The sequence below is a fragment of the Artemia franciscana genome, chromosome 11 (assembly GCF_032884065.1).
Source record: "Artemia franciscana chromosome 11, ASM3288406v1, whole genome shotgun sequence".
NCBI classification, from domain to species: Eukaryota; Metazoa; Arthropoda; class Branchiopoda; order Anostraca; family Artemiidae; genus Artemia; species Artemia franciscana.
The window spans coordinates 45196099-45217986 of record NC_088873.1 but is presented as its reverse complement, the minus strand read 5'-3'; the positions used below and the strand labels follow the sequence as shown (position 1 = coordinate 45217986).

General features: G+C 34.7%; 1 protein-coding gene across 3 annotated transcripts in view; it reads left to right on the top strand.

Moving 5' to 3' along the window:
* LOC136033277 (uncharacterized) overlaps window positions 1–21888 on the top strand; it is a 107690-nt gene that overhangs the window by 51917 nt on the left and 33885 nt on the right. For all 3 annotated transcript variants that reach the window (XM_065714036.1, XM_065714034.1, XM_065714035.1), the window contains exons 5-8: window positions 621–766; window positions 2542–2926; window positions 5387–5643; window positions 16713–16865. The gene's annotated coding sequence lies outside the window, so the exon portion shown is untranslated. The remainder of the gene's footprint in view (window positions 1–620; window positions 767–2541; window positions 2927–5386; window positions 5644–16712; window positions 16866–21888) is intronic.

The window sequence follows — 21888 nt, the reverse complement described above, 5'->3', positions numbered from 1 at the left end:
AGTCATTCAAACTTTCTATCAGTCACAGTCAACGCTTGACCCAAGCGTGAAATAGGTTCATAGACTTGAGTCAATCCATTGACGGAAGCTTTTGGTCAAAATGATTGACCCTCTCAAACCTTCTTTAGACGTTTCCCTAGAGTTTAATCTAAACTTGCTCAAAAATAGTAAAATTCTCCCATTTCCAAGAAACCTTTTTATTTTGTTGTTATAATAATGAGGGAGGAGAGGGGAATGCAAAGTAAATACGATCCCTGTCTCATTAACAGTTTTTTTTCAGCACAGAGGTTCTTGCAAAAATGTTTGCTTTGTCTTTTCATCGCGCTTCTTCTCCACTAGACGAAAATTTACCCTCGTTATTTGGTTTCTTGTTTTTTTTATGTTTTTTTATATATATAAAAACGTATGCTAGAAATTCCAAAATATAATTCGGTCGATAGATAAACCTGTATCTCTTAATGACTAACTCCTTAAGTTGAAAAATTAAAGCCGCTTGAGCGCAAAGACAATAACATATCAAAAACATATACAGGGAATATAAATCTTGAATTGGTAGAAGTATCCTTATTTACACGATTTAAAGAATAATTTTTTCTTTATAATTTTAAATAATATTTTAGGAGTTCTGTGAGAAGCTGAGAAACTCATTGGAAGAAACCGTCTTGGAAGCCAACAAGTTCAATCTGCAGCACCAGGCGTAACCACTACTAAGCTGGAAGGTGATATAGAGAATATTAATGAGAAATGGAACACATAAAAGGCTAAGGTGAATTCATCTTTCTTCAGGAGTGTCACTTGGAAGCGGGAAGCTTTCCCTTCCTAGTTTTTTATGCACCCGCCCTAGATTTTGGAAAATATCATTTTTTAGGCCGCTCAAAGCTAAAACCCAGATTTGCCGCTCCCATATCTCGGTTTGCACCCTAGAACCCAGTTTATCCCCCCCCTTCTAAACTAGTTTTTTGAAAATCTTATCAAAACTAAGATAAGCTTGCATAATTTAAGTATCTGCAGAAACAGGTATATCTTTACCTTTTTGGTACTATTTGGTTCATTTTTTGTCTTTTTCACTTGATTAGGAAAAATTGGCTCCAACTTTGCCCCCCTTCCTAAAGATTTTGACAAGGTTACGCCATTGTATTCGTATAAATGAAAACCTGGTCAATTTCAATGAAGCCCCAAATAAGGGATTAAATCAATTAATTATTATTTGACTCGCAATCTTAGTACCTATGAAAAATTAGAAGTCCAAATCTCCTTGTCCAAATTAAGTCCAAAAAAAGTCCAAGCTAGTTGCCGTCTGAGGTGAGAAGACAGCTCGCACATCTCGAGCAACACCTTGGGCAACTCCGCATCCAAGCATCATCCTGTCTTCTGTTTGTGCTTGAAATATTATTTTATACTTATCTGAAAACATAATAGATTAGTAAGGAGGGTTATTTCTTTTATTTTATAGCGTTTGTGATTTTTAGCTATTTAAGTTTATAATTTTTTCTATCATTTTATCAGTATTATTAAAGCTTTACCGGTTCTCAATACTTTCATTTAATTTAATTATAAATTTATTCGTTCTAAATTCGTTTTCATTTCACTATTTCTTATATTTTTACAAATATGGGAAAAGTTATATGGAAGTACTTTTTATTAAATTGTTGGCTTAGATTCTTTTCTAGGTAAGTCCATCGTCCCTTAAAAATTTTCCTTCCTTTATTTATTGTGCTTGTTAATTTACTGCTAAAATAAATCAATCTTAATGAAATTTCATTTATTGTGTTTTTGCATCAATCTTTTTCTGAATATCCCCCTTCCTCTGGCCTTTTGTATGTAACTCGATATAATTACGCTTTAAGGCCGAGGGTTCTCAAAGAAAGATTCAATTACAGGTTCTCAAATTTGATTAAATATTAGTTCGTTTTGTCATTTCATGTTGGGGCACGAATTTGAGCATTCTTGCTCTTGAATCGTATATCCTGAAGTAATTTATACTAGATTGTTTTTGTGTTTTTCGCTAGATGCTCGCTAGCGTATTTGTTACATCGTCTAACGCGTAGCAGTTTTTTTTTTTTTTTTTTTTTTTTTTTTTTTTTTTTTTTTTTTTTTTTTTTTTTTTTTTTTTTACATATTGTTTTTTGGAGTAGGAAATACTGGAAAGTGGTATTATCTGATAAACATGGACGGGGGGAGATTGTGGGGGGAAGGAGGGTGCATTGGCGGTAAAGTGATAAAGAGTACCATATGTCATACCTAAAACATGCCAAATAATTGCTAGAGATTCCCGAGTAATGCCGTCTAGTTCGTTGTATTTCAGATTTAAGTATTCTATGTGTTTTTTTTTTTGTGTATTTTTTAGGCCTCTCATCCGACAAGCTTTGTTGCTGGTATGTATAAGAAAATACAACCGGAACTATACCTAAGAATAATAGATTTTATTCTTTTCACTTATCTTTGGATGTTGCTTGGTGCGATTATCTCAAACCTATTTTTTTGGAACTTAGTCCATTATAATGCAGGACCGTCTGATTTTTAAACAATTTTTCTTTTTAGTTGTTCGAACGAGAGAGAAAATTGGATGAAGGTCTCCTTCAATCTGGTAAGTTCAGGGAAGCTTTAGACAGTCTTGCCAAATGGCTATCTGACACTGAAGAAATAGGCACCAATAAAAAACCCCATCAGCTGATTACAAAGTTGTCAAGGCACAGCTTCAAGAGAAGAAAATTTTTAATGAAATGTTTATTCAATCGGCAACACAGCATGTCCGCTCTTTTGGATATGGGTCACGACCTAGCCTCGAAACTTGAACCAAAAGAGAAAAAAGGATTTGGAAGAAAGGATGCAAGAGCAAGTAGCCAGATTTGACGTTTTGAGCCAGATGACTGATGAAAGAATGCAGGCCCTAAACACTGCTATGAGTGTGGCTAAGTAATTCTTGGTAAGTTTTTTTTTCATGCTTTTTTTTTCATATTCTGTCAACAGTATGCTATGTCAGGTCTTTTGGATATAGGTCACAAATTGGCGTCGACAGACCCCCCCCCCCCCTAAAAAAAGAAGAAGACGAAAAGAGGGAAGAGTTAGTAGCTATGTTTAATCTTTTTAGCTAGATTATAACAGGATCCAGATGAGTAAATTCAAGTTATTTATTCAATTCGAATGGAAGGGTAACCCACTCCATGCAACAATGAAAAGGCAACTGAATAAAAACACCAGAAATTGAATGGCTATTCGATAGGCCCTTTTTATTTTAGTTTTTTTAAGGTTGGTTTTGTTTTAAATTTATCCTAAGGACTTCTATCTCTGCAGCCACTCTTACAGCCGCTCTGTGATCTACATGTTTGGACTTGTTAAGCTTGATTAGTTAGAGCAATGGTGCCCAAATGATTTTCGGCTCTACCCCATCTATGCATTTCGATAATCCTGATGCCTTTGTTGGGATATTAAATTTTTTTTATCCAAAATTTTACATCTTTTCACCTGAAGGAAGTTTAAAACGTCATTAACTTGGTATATTTTTTCAGGTCTTCGTCGAGACGTACTAATGGCTTACTATTTTGTACCAATGAAAAATATTGTCTGAATACAATACTTTTACTCAATGTATGATGTCATTGCAATGCTGTCATGTATCTTTCTGTTCTTTAAATGAATATGAATGTAACGTCAATTACATGAAAATGTGATTTTCAGAATTAATGGTATAAAGTATAGTCATCCGAAGGGTGCACGGGATCGCTATGTGGTTGTTTTCAGAATTAGGGCTGTAAAGTATAGTCTGCCGAAGGGTGCATGTCCTGCCCATGATTCAGCTATATAGTTGGGTGTTTTTCAGTTGTATCATTGGGGGGATAGGGGTTGGGAGTAAAGTTTAGCAACACTGCATAAAAATGTGTTAGGTACAGTTTTTCTGCATAGGTTAAAAAACCTATATCCAATTGAACAAAATCATGTAAAACTAAACCCTCACACCTTGTTACCAAAGAGGAATTGAGAAGAACTATATATATCAATGAATAGCTAAAATTCTAAGCTATGCTTCAATATTTGCATTATTAGAATTATATAGGATCCAACACTTGAAATTATTAGTTTATTGACTTATGTAGAAATACCTCTTTTTGGAAATACATATTATCCTATTTTGACATATATATCCTTTCATTCTTTCAGTTTTATTGACATTAATAGAAAGCTGAATTTCTTCTAATCCTAAAAACGTAACTTTTATTGCTTGATATTTATTCTATAAGCCACAAATATTGAATATAACGTATTTTTTTGATTTGCTGGTCGAAACAGAGACTATATTTTTAATTCCTGCTGACAAATTATTGGTGAAAATTTCACCTAAAAGGAGGGACTCTTGTTACTACCCTGTACTCTCGTATGGGTTGGACCTGTGCCCTACGTTTGGAATCGCAGCCCTACGTTGGAGCATGTAGCACATTTTTAGTGAATACTGAAATGTATGTTGACATGCCACCAACTGCATCGCATTAGTAACCACATTCCTCTATAGGCTAGAATTTTCTTTTTGAAGCTAATTTTCTATTGAAAAATTACTTCAACCCTCTAGTTGCAATTGTGTCCCTTAGAGTTTGGTTATTTTCTTTTGTCTTATTAAAAAATAAAGATATATATAAAAAAGCCCCTCCCCGCTAGATTAAAAGAAAAATACCTTATTTTTATCTTTGTTAAAAAAATTGAAAAAGCCTCCGCTCCCCCAATTGTTTGAAAGTGGACATCACACTATTAATTGGGGTAGAGGGTGGAGCTAAATCAAAAGACACTGTTTGCATCCAGGCTATCCAAAAAACAATGTCTGCAACATTTAGGGGGATGAAGCAGAGACTTTTGTTTAGAGTAAGAGAGATGCCTGAGGGAGGGGCAAGGGGACTTAAAATTATGTGTTAAGAGAGGGATTAAATAAATTTAATGGTCAACTGGAACGTTTTTGTTTCGACGCAGTTAAGTGTCACAAAATTCCTTGGAAACAAGAATCTCATTTATTTTCCTTTGCAGATGCATATCTGACTAACTCAAGACTTTCGTATTACATTCACCATTTTAATTTGTCCGTAGACTTCTGATCTTTGCGTAGCTTCAGTTTCTTGTTATAGGTTTCTTACTATAAAAAATAACCCTCCTCTCCCTCGCCCTCCTCACCAACCTTACCCTCCCTCCCCTCTTCCCTTTTTCATGTCTTGAAATAATCTATCTACCAGGATCAACTGTCTCCTTTAATGGAATAGTTGGACAAAAATGGGAAGAAAATTAGGGATATGGATAAAAATAATATAATAAACAATATGTAATATAAAAAGTAATTTAAAAACTTATTTCATTCTCCTCTGCCTCTTTTCTGCGTCATAGAGTAAGTTATTTCAATCCCTTTCAGGATCAATTATCTCGTATAATGGAATGGTTGGATAAAAATGAGAAGAAAATTATTGATATGGAAGTGATACCTACCGATGAAGACAAAAGTTTCAAACGCGACTTTGGAACACGATCTATTGCATGAAGAGATCGTGGCAAAAAGACCGGGCTTTGAGATACTTTCAGATACTGCTTCCGCTCTTATGATCCTTGTTGGTGACAAAGAGGCCTGTGGTTTGGCAGATAAATTGGCCTACATCACTGACCGCTATGTGGGTTAGTATGTTTTAGTATTAATGAGAACATATATATATATATATATGTATATATATATATATATATATATATATATATATATATATATATATATATATATATATATATATATATACATATATAATGATGTCTTCTAAGCGCTTGGCCATTGCCCTGACCTTAACACCTTATTACAAAGAAGAACAATTATCGGTATCAAAATGGAAAGAAAATTCTTAAATAACAATATTGGTAAACAATCAACACCCGCAGCAGTACCACCTTTTAAATTCTTAAATATTGACTATTGACTTAATCTCTTGGCCATTCACATCACCCACTAAATCATAATCATGTTCTCTCATGGGATAAATAACCATCTCTGGGGTATGCGCTACCTCCTGAAGATCTGCACAAACACCTTCTAAATTATTTAGGTAATCAGGCCATGAATCAGCTTCTGGAATAGCCTGGGTATTAACATTTTTCCTTCCACTATCATTCTTTATATAGCCCCAAAACTTTTTAAAATCTTTATTTCTAAAATCATCAGCAATATCCAGTTTCTTCTTATTCTCGTACTCTTTTTTTTTCTTTTTATTAAACTTTTATATTCTCTTCTTTTATCTTTATATTTAGCCAATTTTAGATTCATTCATCAAATTCATTCAAACAATTTCATTATATTTTGCTTCTTCTTTCATTAACTTGCAATCCAAGTCAAAATATCCCTCATTCTTTTTTAATTTTTTAGTCAGGCCACATGATTCTGCACAACTGCCCATTATTTCATTTAACAGCATAATTACACTATGTGCATCTTTTTCATTGTCTTCTAACGCTTTCAACTTATTTTTTACATGTGAGTCCAAGAGCTCCCTTCTAAATGCCTCAATATCTTTATCTGTTAAATCATTTCTATTTCGTTTTTCTAAACTTATTTTTCTATAATCCGCATTATAGAAATTTCTTACTCGTGAACCGTGGTTCACAAACTGCCCAATCTTCACCTCAAGCATAATAGCTCTATGATCAGATCCAACTAAATCTAATACTCCCATATTTATTGATTCAGGTACAAATTGCGTATTAATTAGCACATAATCTACAGCACTTGGAGTTGGACCCGAAAGGCAAGTGAACTCGCCCCTACCCTTATCATTCCCAAACCTACCATTCGCAATCATCAGACCATGTTCCCCGCAAAACGCCAGGAGCTTTCTTCCCCATACATTTATTTTTCTTTTTTCATCCTTGTTGCTTCGTGGTATTCTACAACAAATTGGGACAAAATCACCTAAATCTGGGATCAACACATCTGGGATCTCAGCTTCCAGGCCGGTATAAGCATTGAAATCCCCCATTAACACACAATCCACATCTTTATAACTCTTGTATTAACGAAAATTCTTCTCCTAAAATTTCCCAAGTATTTTCTCGATTGTACGAATTATTCTGTGGAGGTATATACACTACACCCAAAATTAATTGCTTCCCACATTTCAAATATATAGACAACCAAAGCTAGTTTTCAGATCTACTACTAATTCTCTCATAGCCGTCAATAGCAGATGCTTTAACCAAAACCAAAATGCCACCATAATATCTATTATTTCTTGCTACATTACGCACGGTCTGTTCAACGAAATATCCGGGGAAAGGTGATATAGGAGAACAATCGTTCCATGTTTCAATAAGCGAAATCACATCAAACAAAAATAAATCGTCATATAAATAGGTCAGCTTATCACGTAATCCTTGTATGTTACATGACACTAGACTCAGTATAAGGCCCTCTATATCCTATGTTTCTACGCCTTCTGTTAGCACGTTAACATCACTAGCCTTTGGTTGAGATTGCTCGTTACTAGTCTTAGTCGGGGGAAAGGCAACATGATAATACTCACGAGTGCGGTTATTTATATCCGCTATCTCACTTCGGTGTTTATTGTCATAAAAATCACGTGAAAAACCACCACGATGTCTTTCATTAAACTTTTTTCTTGGCGAATGGCTTCCTTTGGGTGCTACATTACGAGAACCTGGTCGAAACAAGTCATTTGGGCTGACAATAGCACTAGCAGGTCTTTTCGCTGTCGATACTGCCTGAGGAGTGGTGGTCGATGGTACTAATGTCTCAGTATCACTATCACTGGCATCACTAACTAGCCTCATCGGAATATTATTGGGATCATTTGGGAGCCTAGCACTAAAGGGTGGACCAGAATTTTGTACTGGCTTCAAATTACGCTTAATCTCGACTATTGAATTTCCATCATACCTGAATATTCGGCCTTCTATGAATATTTTGTCACCTTGTAATTTTGCATCACGGCCATCATTTTGCGCAGTAGTCAACATTTCCTTTAAGTGTTTACGGGCCTCCCTTTGTATAGCTGTGTAATCCGGAGCCACCGATAAACGGAACCTTCTTAATACGGAGCTGTTTCTTAAAATATAGTCTCTGATTTCAACCGAGTTTAGCTTTACTACTATTGGCCCTGATTTCAATTTAAAAATGTCACGTATATCACTTCGATTTATTCCGAGAGACGGCATAGTACGATTTAATAACCCCGTTATTTCTTGCTTCAGAGTATAATCGCCGAGTTGTTGAGGGGTGAAATTATAGAAGATTAAATTCGCTCTTTTCTGCTCTGCTTCGAGCTTGTTGGCTCGTTCATAAGAGACTGCTAGGTTAGATTTCACATTTTCCAGCTCTTTTTTAATTTCATCATTTGTCTTAGCATTGTTAGATAACTGCGTAATAATGTTACTTAACTGTACTTGTATGGCATCAATGCTATCCGAAAGTTCAGGAATCGTATTAACTTTCTGCGAAAGCACCGGTAATAAATCCAGTTTAAAATCAATTTCTTGCAAGAACTGGGCACTTTGCATTTTCTCGGCCTCTCGTGTTTGGACTGCCATTTACACCTTTATAAACTTATCAAAGTGCAAAATGAAAAATGTTTATCACTCCTTGATTTGATCCAGTATCGTTAATTAGTAATAAGACTTTTTTTTTCACCATTCAAAAAAAATCACATTATTGGCTCAAAGGCACGCGGGAGAGAAACGTTATTTCAATCTTGGTTTAAACTAGTTAGTTACACAATTTGTCTAAATGTAAGCATGGATGTTATCCGAAAGAAATGAAATCTGGTTTTGTTGTTAACTCCTTGAACTCTGAATGAAAACCGACACACACACACACACACACACACACACACACACACACACACACACACACACACACACACACACACACACACACACACACACACACACACACACACACACACACACACACACACACACACACACACACACACACACACACACACACACACACACACACACACACACACACACACACACACACACACACACACACACACACACACACACACACACACACACACATATATATATATATATATATATATATATATATATATATATATATATATATATATATATATATATATATATATATATATATATATATATATATATATATATATATATTTATATATATTGCAAAAGATTGTGCTATTGAGTCATCGGTTTGGGGCAGAACGAAAAGTAGGTCATCCCAAGTATGTTCGGCAGAGGTCATAAGACAAAATTTGAAGGAAATTAAAAGTTCAAGGGAGAAGGTGAAGAGTGAAGCTTCGAATAGGCCGGGGTGGAGGAGTATGGGAGCTATGTTGGCCCTAGGTGGTTTAGCACTACACTGGTTGCTAGTAGTAGTTGTAGTTCAAGTTAACTTTCATTTCGTTTAGTGGTTATTTAATTGTGTGGTCCGTCTTACTTTGGAATTTGCTCTTATTTGAAGTCTGAGGAGTCGTCTGATTTCATTTTTTCAAGGAACTTTCTGAGCAATTTATAAAAAAAAAATGGAATTTATAAAAAGAAATTTAAAAAAATATAATTATGTTATTGAAACTGGAATTTAGTAAGAACAAAGTACAAAAAACTGAAATATGATCCTCAATGCATATTGATATATGAACTAGTTCATTTTTATAGCACTTGGTATTAACCAAGTGACATATACCAATCGCAAATTCTGTCGGTTTGTCGGTCCCGGTTTTACTACTTTAGGCACTACTTAGGCACTTACTACTTTAGGACGATGAAATTTGGCAGGCGTATCAGGGACCGGACCAAATTATATTAGAAATAGTCATTTTCCCGATTTGAACCTCTGGGGGCGAGTGGGGGGCCCGTCAATTCGAAAAAAAATTGAAAAATGTAAGTATTTTTAACTTACGAACGGTTGATTATATCTTAATGACTTTTGATGTTTGGAAGGATATCGTGTCTTAGAGCTGTTTTTTAAAATCCCGACCGGATCTGGTGACATTGGGGGATTTGGGAGGGGGAAACCTAAAATCTTGGAAAACACTTAGAGTGGAGGGATCGGGATGAAACTTGGTGGGAAAAATAAGCACAAGTCCTAGATACATGATTGACATCACCGGAACGGGTCCGCTCTCTTTAGTGTAGTTGGGGGGGGGGGGGTTAATACTGAAAAATTAGAAAAAATGAGGCATTTTTAACTTACGAACGGGTGATCGGATCTAAAAAAATTTGATATTTAGAAGAATACCGTGTCTCAGAGCTCTTATTTTAAATCCAGACCGGATCTGGTGACATTGGGGGGGGGGAAAGTTGGGAGAGGGAAACCTAAAATCTTGGAAAACACCTAGAGTGGAGGGATCGGGATGAAACTTGGATAGAAAAATAATCACAAGTACTAGATACATGATTGACATAACCGGAATGGATCCGATCTCTTTGGGTTAGTTGGGGGGGGGTTAATTCTGAAAAATTAGAAAAATTGAGGTATTTTTAACTTATGAACGAGTACCTAAAACCTAAAATCTTGGAAAACACATAGAGTAGAGGGATCAAGATGAAACTTGGTGGGGAAAATAAGAACAAGTCCTGGATACATGATTGACATAACTGGGACGGATCCGCTCTCTTTGTGGCATTTGGGGGGGGGGGGTTAATTTTTAAAAATTAGAAAAATGAGGTGCTTTTAACTTAAGAACGGGTGATCGGATCTGAATGAAATTTGACATTTAGAAGGATGTCGTGTCTCAAAGCTCTTAATTTAAATTCCGACCGTATCTGGTGACATTGGGGGGAGTTTGGGGTGGGGGAACCTAAAATCATGGAAAATGCCGCTTAGACTGGAGGGATCGGGATGAAACTTGATGGGAAAAATTAGCAAAAGTTTAGAAAATTGAGGTATTTGTAACTTACGAAAGGGTGACCAGATCTTAATGAAATTAGTTATTTAGAAGGATCTTGTGCTTTAAAGGTCTAATTTTAAATTCTGACCAGGTTCTGTGACATGGGGGGGAGTTGGAGGGGGAAACTGGAATTCTTTGAAAACGTAACAATAGATGATCGGAAACGTATAGATATTCGAAACGTATCAGAATAGATGATCGGATCTTAATAAAATTTAATATTTAGAAATAATTCATGTCTCAGAGCTCTTATTTTAAATCCTGACCGGCATTAAGCCCCTGATTTTCCTTTTAAATCAATCTATTGATTCTTAGGATTTTGTTACAGCTCATGCCATATGAGTTCCTGGCTCTTAGCTCTTCTTGCCTCGTCACAAGTGCCATATGAGCTCTTAGCTCTTGTTAGTAGATAGTAACTTATAGACTAAGACTTTATTCTGTAGCTGGTGACGATCAGCTTCAAACCGAAAGATCCCTATTTCATTTTAGCTTGTAGGCGTCTCCAAATGTTTAGGTGTGCCAAATCAAAAAAGTACTTTTTTGATAAATAGTGTATTTTCTATGGATTATCTATCTACAGGATTGGGTCCCTAATTAGACTGTTACAGCCCGTGGACTCTTTAGAAAATAATAGGGCCCGTGGACCTTTATAAATATATTTGGCCCTTGGACCCTTTTAAAGTAAGTTGAATTATTGAGACAATGCTTCTATTTTTATACTGTCCTACCATGCATACAGGGGTGGATTCTGAGAAATCAGTCCTATCAATTCTGTACTTATCACATTTTAGAGTCTTATAAATCAGATATGAGAACATTTTATTCCCGAGAACTGACAGGGTAGCGATGTCGGACTGAAGTCCATGTGAAACTTCAGTCCATACTATTTCATCGCTGGTAAATATGAATGTGTGGACTAGGGACTATTTTTGGTAATGTGAATGATCTGGTTAATCTCCCGACTATATTTAATTTTTTGGCAATTTCGGGTTTAAAATACTAAAATTGGTAAATAGAAAGGAATTTTAGAGTTATTTTGATCTCTTAAGGTTAATATTTTGGATCGAGTCCATTGGCCGTTTGCGCTTTATTATTGAATTACCAAAGACATCAAGAATCTTAAACAATTATACCAAGGACATCAAAGTGAAAATATTTTTGGCCGCTCGGACACATCTTAGGTCTATTCATTTCTGAAAACCGCAACGTTTTCGGATTTTTCTCTTGTAGGGCTAAAAATTATGATTGTTTCTCTTTTGGAGAGAATCACGTTTTTGCCTGTTTTCCTAGATTCACCCATGAAAATAAATATCTAGTGATCCCAAAAACAAGGTTCAAGGTTCAAGGTTCTTTTAATATAACCAATATATACAAAATACTAGGTAACTCAAGGCTGAGAGTATAGCTCGAATGCAATTGAGCTACCTTTAAACCTACACCTTCACAACTACACAACTACACCTTCAGAGAGAAGTTGTACCTACTTAAGCTTTTTGGTGCTAAACAAAATTATTTTAATTACCAAAAACCACTCAACTGCATATGGAGGTCTTTTGTATTAAAATTGAGTTACTTTTCTTTGAAGACATTCTTTTCATTCAATATTAAATAAGTAAATAAATAATTGAAATAAGTTATTTTTTAATATAATTAATAATATAATTAATATAATAATATAATAAAGTAGGACATAATAATTATAATAAAGAAATTATTTTCTTGGTTAAATAAGTGATAAGTTGAGAGGAAGAAAAGAAATTTGAATCTTCTGTGTAGGGAATCTTGAGTGTTTAGTGTAATTTCTTGTGAATTTCAATTTCTTTGGCAGTTGTGCCAAAGAGCACGGGGAGAGAGGGCCACCACAATAGAAGGCTTAGTGCAAAGAGACAATAGTCGGTTTTATGCCATTTGTGAACAGATACAGAGACGTGGGTAGCGGCTGCAACTTACTAAACAGGTGTGTTGCATTTAAGACTATTTTGACATAATTTATATAATTTTATCCATTTCTGCGTATAATGAGGATACAAAAAAATCCTAAGATGAGGAAATGGATATTTTTAAAGAAACAGAAAGGACGATATGAATAATTTCTTCTAAATCTGGTTTTTGATCCCTCCCCTCTCCTTCGCTACTTTCTGGGGTAAAACTGAGTGAAATACCCAAAACGTCATTTATTTGGTCCTTTAAATATCCCTTTTTGGAGTGTCCGGTCTCCTCTAGTCTAGAGGGGACAATTCATGCCTATGTCTAATCCTATTCAGTAGCTGCATGTGGAAAACATGTCAACATCTGCTGCTAATGCCAACATTCTACAAAAGGTGCCATTCAATTCGACGTTGAAGCTTAGATTTTGCAAAAAAAATCCAAGTTTAATAAATGTCTTAATAAACTTCATAATTTTTGGCATATATATATATATATATATATATATATTATGTATGTATATATATATATATATATATATATATATATATATATATATATATATATATATCTATATATATATAAAAATAAGTTGTCTGTCTGTCTGTGGATCAGGTGACGTCATGTTTCTGTGTCGGCTGACGTCATGAAATTAGTTGTCGTCAGTTTTGCTTTGACGGTGACGTCATTAGACCGAGACAGAGGGAATATAAGTGACGACCGGGAACCTCAAAGAGAAATTACAGACTGGGACACCCGGACACAAATCACGACCGGGACACAGGGAATATAAATGACGACCGGGACACAGGGACACAACTACAACGGGGACGCCGGGGGCACAGGCGGGATATATAAATGACGACCGGGACACAGGGATTGTTCGAATAGAAATTACAGACCGGGACACCGGGACACAAATGACGACCGGGACACAGGGAATATAAATGACGACCGGGACACTCAAAGAGAAATTACAAACTGGGACACCGGGACACAAATGACGACCGGGACACAGGGAATATAAATGACGACCGGGACACAGGGACACATCATTAGTATAATGAGGTATAGATCTGAATACGGATTGTTTTTCCCATGGACAATTATATGTTGCATGTTCAAGAGTCAGTAAACCTGACAATCTATTTATATGCACAGACAATGGGATAGCGAAGAATGTTGTATATTCGTATGTTTTACGTAGTTAAAAACATATATTTATATCTATCTCTATTCACAGGTGGGACACAGGGACACAACTACAATGGCGCGTAACTAATATGGCGCCTAACGACTTACGCGCGCGGGGGGGCTTTTGGGGCGCGAAGCGCCCCACCAACTAGGTGTTGGGGTGGCGCGAAGCGCCACCCCAACATGGGCCTATAAATTATTGATATCTACTTTTTTGTTTGAATTAGCACTATTGAAGAATACAATTTGTAATAATCAGGGCTGTGGAGTAGGTTATAACTTACAACCCACTCTGACTTCAGATATTTTCTGTATACCGACTCTGACTCTATTCAGCAAAAAGTTATTAAAACTCCGTCTCTGACTCCACAGCCCTATTTTAAAGCTTTCGTTCGGTAGATTTTATAACTTATAACCGACTCCGACCACAGACATTATCATATTGACTCCGATTCCATTCAGCAAAAAATTACTAAAATTCTGCCTCTGACTCCATAGACCTGTTTAAAAGCTTTGTTTGAGTAGATTTTATAAACTATAACTAACTCCAAATACAGACATTATCATATGGACTCCGATTCCTTTCAGCAAAAATGTATTAAAACTCCGTCCCTGACTCCACAACTCTGTTTTAAAGCTTCGTTTAGCTAGCTTTTATAAGTTATAACCGATTCCGAATACAGACGTTATCATATCTATTCCGATGTCATCCACCAAAAACTTATTGAAATTCCGTTTGTCCATAAAAATTTCAAACATTAAAAATCTATTGATATCCAAAGACAGCTGCACCTTCAAAGGAAACCTACATTTTATTGGCACACATTGAATTAAGTGTGCCATATGTTTTTTTTTTTTTTTTAGTTTTTGCTAGTTTCTCACCAATTTTCTGTTTTTTCTGAAATTCGACACTCAATAGAATTGAAAACTGCATTTCTGCGCAAGTACCAAATTTTTCTATTTTTTAATATACTCATATGTTTTTAACTTAAAGAATGAAAAAAGGATTTTATTTTCACTGTGCCTGGTACTTATGAGCAAAATTTGATTTATTCCAGAAAATGACCGCTGGAATTTCTGAACACTAACCTTTGGTTGGCAAACTTTTTTTATGATGGTACACAGCATTTCTTTTTTATTAAAGTACCCTAAAAATATGATCCTGCCGTTAAAAGTGTCGCTAATAGAGAAAAAACCGTTTAAACCTGGCAAAGCCCTAAGAGGTATAACAAAAATAAAAAAATAACTATCACAAAGGAAACTTCTTTTTCTTACAGACCGCAACTTTTAGATGTAGCATGAAAGAATTTAGATAATCACAAGCCGTAGCATAAATTCGAATCTAGATCTTACTATAAATTTTTGAAATAAACTGAAATATTTTAAGTAAAAAATCCACGAGATTTTTTTGTAAATAAAAGTGTTTGATCCAAGTTCTGTGCTAAGATAGAATTTTAATATCAATGTTCCTTCTCTTTTTTTTTTACCTTGAAATACCAAAGGAAAAGACAAATTGACGCAACCTCCGATCAGGAAAAAACCGAAAATTCAATTACTAATTTGGTGGTTGTTGGCACTGAATTAAAAAAATAAAACCAGAGATAACCAGAAGTAGTTAGAAGTCGTTAGTCGTCTTAGATAACCAAAAGTCGTTGCAAAAATTCGACCTTAACTCTTACTATATATTTTCGAAATGAACTTTAAAATATTTTGTAAAAAAGTTACGTGTTTTTCTAGCAAGAAAAAACAAGTGTTCGATCCCGGATTGGCGCTAAGATCGAATTGGAATTTAATAATGTCGAATTTACATAATTGCTTATTTATTTTGACGATTCAACGTCGCAACACTGATAGAAAAGTGACATTGTTCTAAAACCTCATTGATAATTAATAACCACAACAAAAATCTTAGAAAATGATAGTTTTCAAGAATGAATAAATTTAGGGCGGATCCAGGAGGCAATTTTTATTTTATTTTAATGCCTCTGTTATTTTTACTTCTTGTATCTTATTAAGCTCCTGTTTCAATAAGGTAAAAAGTAATATATTATTAATCTATTTTATACAAATTCAAAATAATATGTTCTATTTTTTATTTTATATTTCAAAGATTCTAATCAGAATATGATATAGTCGTCAAATTACCTTTGGCATTAATTTTTGATAAATTGTTATTGACTATAAGTTTGTTTTTTCAGTGTTTTCCAAACTTACCATGAGATTAAGGTTGAGTTCTGGATATATTTTAAATCTTGAAGTTGACTAAATGTATTGTCGATATATATTCTATATATATATGCATTATATATTAAAAATTCATTATTTCTTCTCCCCCTCCCCCAACATTGACTTGTTCGTTTTTTAAATTTTGGGATTTTATATGCTTATGACTGTCATAAACCAATACAAATTTCCAATATATTTTACCATAGCACATTAAACCATATTTTATGGTGAAAGTATCTTAAATTACCGAAAGTATCATAACAATAAAAAAGATTGTTTTCCTAGTTTACTTTTACCTTGCCATGAAATTCATTACAAAGTTACTTTGCTTATGATATCTTTATATTAATGTAAAATAACCATGAGTCTTTAGCCATAATAGTAATAGCAGGGTTATACGGGTCTTTGTGACATAAATATGTGATTTCTGTCAATATGACAATCATTAGACACAATCATTATTTTTTCTTGAAGATATCAAGAAAGATGGATAAACTTTCAAAACTCTGGGACAATGTTGTAAATGCTACATTTGAGGGAGGCAGATCGTTGGAAGAAGCCCTTTCCATTGCATAACAAATCTGGGACGAACTTCAAAACGTTTTGGCCTCCTTGAAAGATTTGCAGGTACGTGATTCAGTATATCTGCAATGTCCGTGATTTCCCTTTATTTCCCTGCATGAAAATTCTCTGAAATCTCAAAAAAAAACGTCAGTGAAGACTTTCGATTTGTAGTTCATCTTAGCGTTCTTTGGTTTACGAACGTTCATTTTAGAGCTTTAAACAATCAATTTAGCTTCTTGTTTTTTACTAGAACAGCGATGTACATGCCCAATGGTACACTTAGCACTGTGAATAGAAAGCACAGACAAAAACGAAAGCCATTTTAACCATCAAAGATAAAACAAAAGATTAAATCAATGATAATTAAAAACGTTTCCGTTAAAATATTTGGTTATTAATGGGAAAGCCTGTAGAGAGCAAAATAATTAGCTCAATGAGTAACTTATTAAGTTGATTAAATATTAATTACATTTGATCGAAAGCTTCCCCCCCTCAAGTGTCTACCGTTGATCCAATCCACCCTCCTTGAAAAAAAAAACAAACACAGTAGAGATTAACAATTCTAATTTTAGTCTGCTTAAAAGGGGGAGCAAAAGCCAGAACAAACAGGTAACTACAATTCCAACATTCTCATTTTTGAAAAAAGGAGCTCTGTTTGACTATCTCATTGAACTCCTCCTACCCCGGTAGCACACACATCTTTTTTATAGGTTAGTTTGCTTTTTAAAGCTTTTTTTTGTTAAGATGTGTATAAAAGATTGCATTAGTTATTAAGTTCATTGATAACTAATATAGTCACTTGACCATTTATTGTATTTGATAGGAGGCTTCGGCCACTTTACTGCCACTTGCCATAGAATTCAACCGCATTCCTGTTGAAAATAATACCGGATAATCTTGACAATTTAATTTTTTAAATACCCCTGAAAAATTGCGCAAAAAACAGAAGACAACGAAAACTACAATCCAAGGATAGCCACTCACTTTTTTTCAGGAAGAAGTCTTATTTCCTCTCCCATTTAAATCTTCCTATTCTGCCACGTGTCAATTTAGAATTTAGGAATGGAAAGGTTTGGCCACATGCTTTAGAGCCAAGCCACATTGAATTTAGGATTTAGGAATTTAGGAATGGGAACTTTTGGTCACATGCTTTAGAGCCAAGTCATATTTAATTTAGGATTTAGGAATGGGAAGCTTTGGCCTCATGCTTTAGAGCCAAGCCATGTTTAATTTATGATTTAGGAATGGGAAGCTTTGGTCACATGCTTTAAAGCCACGCCACACTTAATTTAGGATTTAGGAATGGGAAGTTTCGGCCACATGTTTCAGAGCCAAGTCACATTTAATTTAGGATTTAGTAATGGGAAGGTTTGGCCACATGCTTTAGAGCAAAACCAAATCTAATTTAGGAATGTGAAGTTTTGGCCACATGCTTTAGATTTAGTGGCCAGCCACATTTAATTTAGGATTTAATAGTGAAATCTTCAGAAGGCTGCACAAATCGTTAATTATATGCTTCGCTGAAGCCTTCCCCATTTGAGGTTTACAGCAACGTTAGTTTATCTTTTAATAGCGAAACTCTCAGAACTCAGCACAAATAGTTAATTATATGCTTAGCTGAATGCTTATCCATGTGGGGTTTCCCGCTGGAAACTTTCAGAGTAAGCCAATTTTTCAATCTGAGTCTTAGCAAACTTCCTGAAACGTAGATTTTTTAAAGGATCCTATATTACGAAATGGTTCCTTTGAAAATTTTTTTTGAGTTATTCTTGATTTTATGGCAAATGATTTGTTTATTTTACCCCTATCTGATAGTTATTAATATTCTAATTTGTCTGGTATTTTGACTATTCTGCCTGACTTGGTTGTTACCTTTTCGTCTTTACGTTCAGCATGCTTTTTCTTTGGTTTTGCTAACGATATTAAATCGAAATTTTTATATTGTTTCCTTAGGAACTTTTGACCTTTCAGTCGTGTCTTTTTGGTATGAGCAAGAGCGCTATGTTACCTGAGTCCCTGAGCTTATCTGCGTCTGATTCACTTTCTGTTTCAGAGGAACTGGTACTCGTAGATTTAGTACTTATTTCTTTGGAAGATGTTTGAGATTTTGGAGTAGATCCTGCTCGACCTTCAAAAATTTCTTCTCCTCGTGATGTAGAGGGTTTACTACTTGGTTCTTCTTGTTGAATTCTTTGCTCAGGGGAGTTGAATGATTCTTGGAAACTAATTGAGGAGTCGAGGGTTTTCTTAGGATGTCTCCATTGTTTAAAAGCCATGTCCTCAGGAGGATGAGGAATTGATTGCATCATGGTTTCCTACCAAGATAGCCAGTCCTTTGGTTTTGCTTTTGAAACGGTTATATCATGATACTGGGGTTCACCAGTGGTTGGACTAGCATTAAATGTGCTTTTTCTAGTCTTAATCGGATAATTAATAAGATCCATGGCTTCTCGTAATGTTTGTCTTTGGGGCTGGTTGACCTGTTCTGGCTCTTTTTCCCCAGGAGTCTGTATAACCTTATTTAATTCATCGTATAACGTAAGAGATCCGCCTATTGCTGTGACAGGGTTTACCATATTATTCGGGGAAGCGTTTTTTTTTTGGGGGGGGGGGGGGTAAGGAGTTGAGATTCTATCTGGGAAAAATTGTGTTTTCGGTGAAATTGTATAGTCCAATTCTTCCGATTCTTCACTTGAAGATGAGTCGGTTTTCTTGCGTGTCCGCGTGATAGGGGTACTTTTTTGGGGGATAACCATATTTGTCATTGTTAGAAATTCGTAAAATTTTTCCTCATCAGTACTATTTTCGAATTATCCTTGTTTAAAATTGAAAGGTTTAAGCTCACTTAGTCTAAATTGAGGCAGTTCATTTTCTTCTTCCGAGGTATTCGATGTTGACGGTTGCGGGGTCCATGTTTTTGTGAATTTTGCCCTTTTTATACGACTAATATGCGTCTTATAGACTTTTCCTGTTTTTGGTTTTAAGAGTAAATGTAACATTGTTGCCATACTGTTTTATTATTCAATAAGGTCCTGAATATCTATCAGAGAGTTTTTTGCCGTCCGCTTTGTTTTCATTTTTTAAGTAAACGCAATCTCCTATTTGAAATGTGAGGTCACCCTTAACATTTTGAATATTTTTGGCTTCTTGTTTTGTTTTTGATTTTTCGATTTCCTGTTTCACAAGTTTATAAGTTTTTCTCATTCTGTTAATAAATTCTTGTTTTTAATCTTCGGAATCATTATAGTATTGTCTTGACTCTATAATTTCATTATACGGGATTCGAAAATCTCGTCCGAATAATATATAAAATGGGTTATCACGTATAAATAGGGAGTAAGCTGTATTAATCACATTTGTTAAATAGGGTAAGGTTTCGTGCCAATCTCTGATTATGTTTTTTGTAAATACTCAAAATATTAGAGAATAGCTTATTTCTGTTTTCAATTTTACCATTTGCTTTGGGGTGATATGGGGTTGTTACCAATTTATTTATTTGAAGAAGACATTACACCCCTGGTTACTTTTGATACAAAATTAGGACCATTGTCGCTTAATACTGTATTAGGAATACAAAATTAAGAAATATTTTAGCAAGGGCTTTGCTTGTGACGTAAGCGCCCTGGTTTTTCAATGGCTTAGCAAACGTGAAACCAGAAAAATGATCAATTACTAAATGAAAATATATCAATTAGCGTATGCAAGTATGTCCTTTGTTAGACGTGGGTAATCCTCCGCTAGTACCATATAAATCAAAACAAACTATATCAAATGGAAACCTGGCCGTAGGTGTTCTTCCTATTGTTAGATTAGGGTAGATTTGAGGATTTTTTTCTTAAATTACATGTTTTACAAGTATTAACAATTCTTCAACTTTGTTAAGGCTGAAGTTACGAAAAAGTATTGTTTTAATTTATGGAAGGTTTTGTCTATACCCTAATGTCCACCTACCTCAGAATGAAAAAATTCACAAGCGGGTTTTTCTAGAATTTGGGGTAAAACTGGTGCGATGGAAGTTTGATTTCTATTATTATTATCGGTCATTATTCTACATAATATTTTTTCATCTAAATCATAATAGAAATTATCATTTTTTTTTTAAAGATTTCATAGTATCAGGTAGTTGTTTATCATTTTAGAAATAATGTATTAGAGCAGCGCATATATTGTCTTTCTTTTGACATATTTTGATGTTATTTAATGAAAACGGGCTGCTTTTGTGTTCTTCCTTAACCGGATAATTGGTTTTATTTTTAAATTTTTACTTTTTGGAGCCTATTTCGCTTTTATTGTGTTAACTTCTTCGTTTTCATTTTTACGGGAGTATTATTTGGAAATCTACTTAGATAATCACATGGGGCATTTTGTTTTCCCTTAAGATATTCAATTTCATAGTCTAAATCTCGCGAGTATCCCCGTTGGCTTCTTGAAGGTCTGTAAATATTGTAGGCTTTTATGGTCGGAACGTAGTTTAAATTTTCTTCATACTAAAAAATGCCTAAACTTATGGAGATGATGTATAATTGATAATAATTCAAGCTGTGTAGCAGAGTAATTACTTTCTCCGAGGGTGAGGGTACGAGAAGTGTACGCTGTAACTTTTTCTTCTCCGTTTATTATTTGGGAGAGAATCGCCCCAATTCCCTTGGTTGAGGCATCCGTTGTAACAACGAATTACCCTGAATGGAAATCTGGTAATGATAATGTAGGTTCTGAAATAAGAGCCTTTTTTAAGTGATCTAAGGATTCTTGAGCTTTCCTAGACCAAATAATCTTTTGTGGGTTCCCTCTAGTAAGGTCAGTTAGTGGTTTCGCTACCTATGCGTAATTCCTTATGAATTTTCAAAAATAACTCATTAATCCTAAGATTCCTCGTAATTGCTTAATAGTTTGGGGGGGGGGGTCATATTTTTAACAGTTTTTATTTTTCAGGGTCTGGAGAAATTTGTCCTTGTGTTGCAACTACTCCTAAAAATGTTAGTTTTGTTTGAAGAAGATTTAATTTTTCTGGTCTACATTTTAAATTACATTCTCTAAATTTCTCGAATACTTTAGCTAAGGTTTCTAAATGGTCTTTGGGATCTTT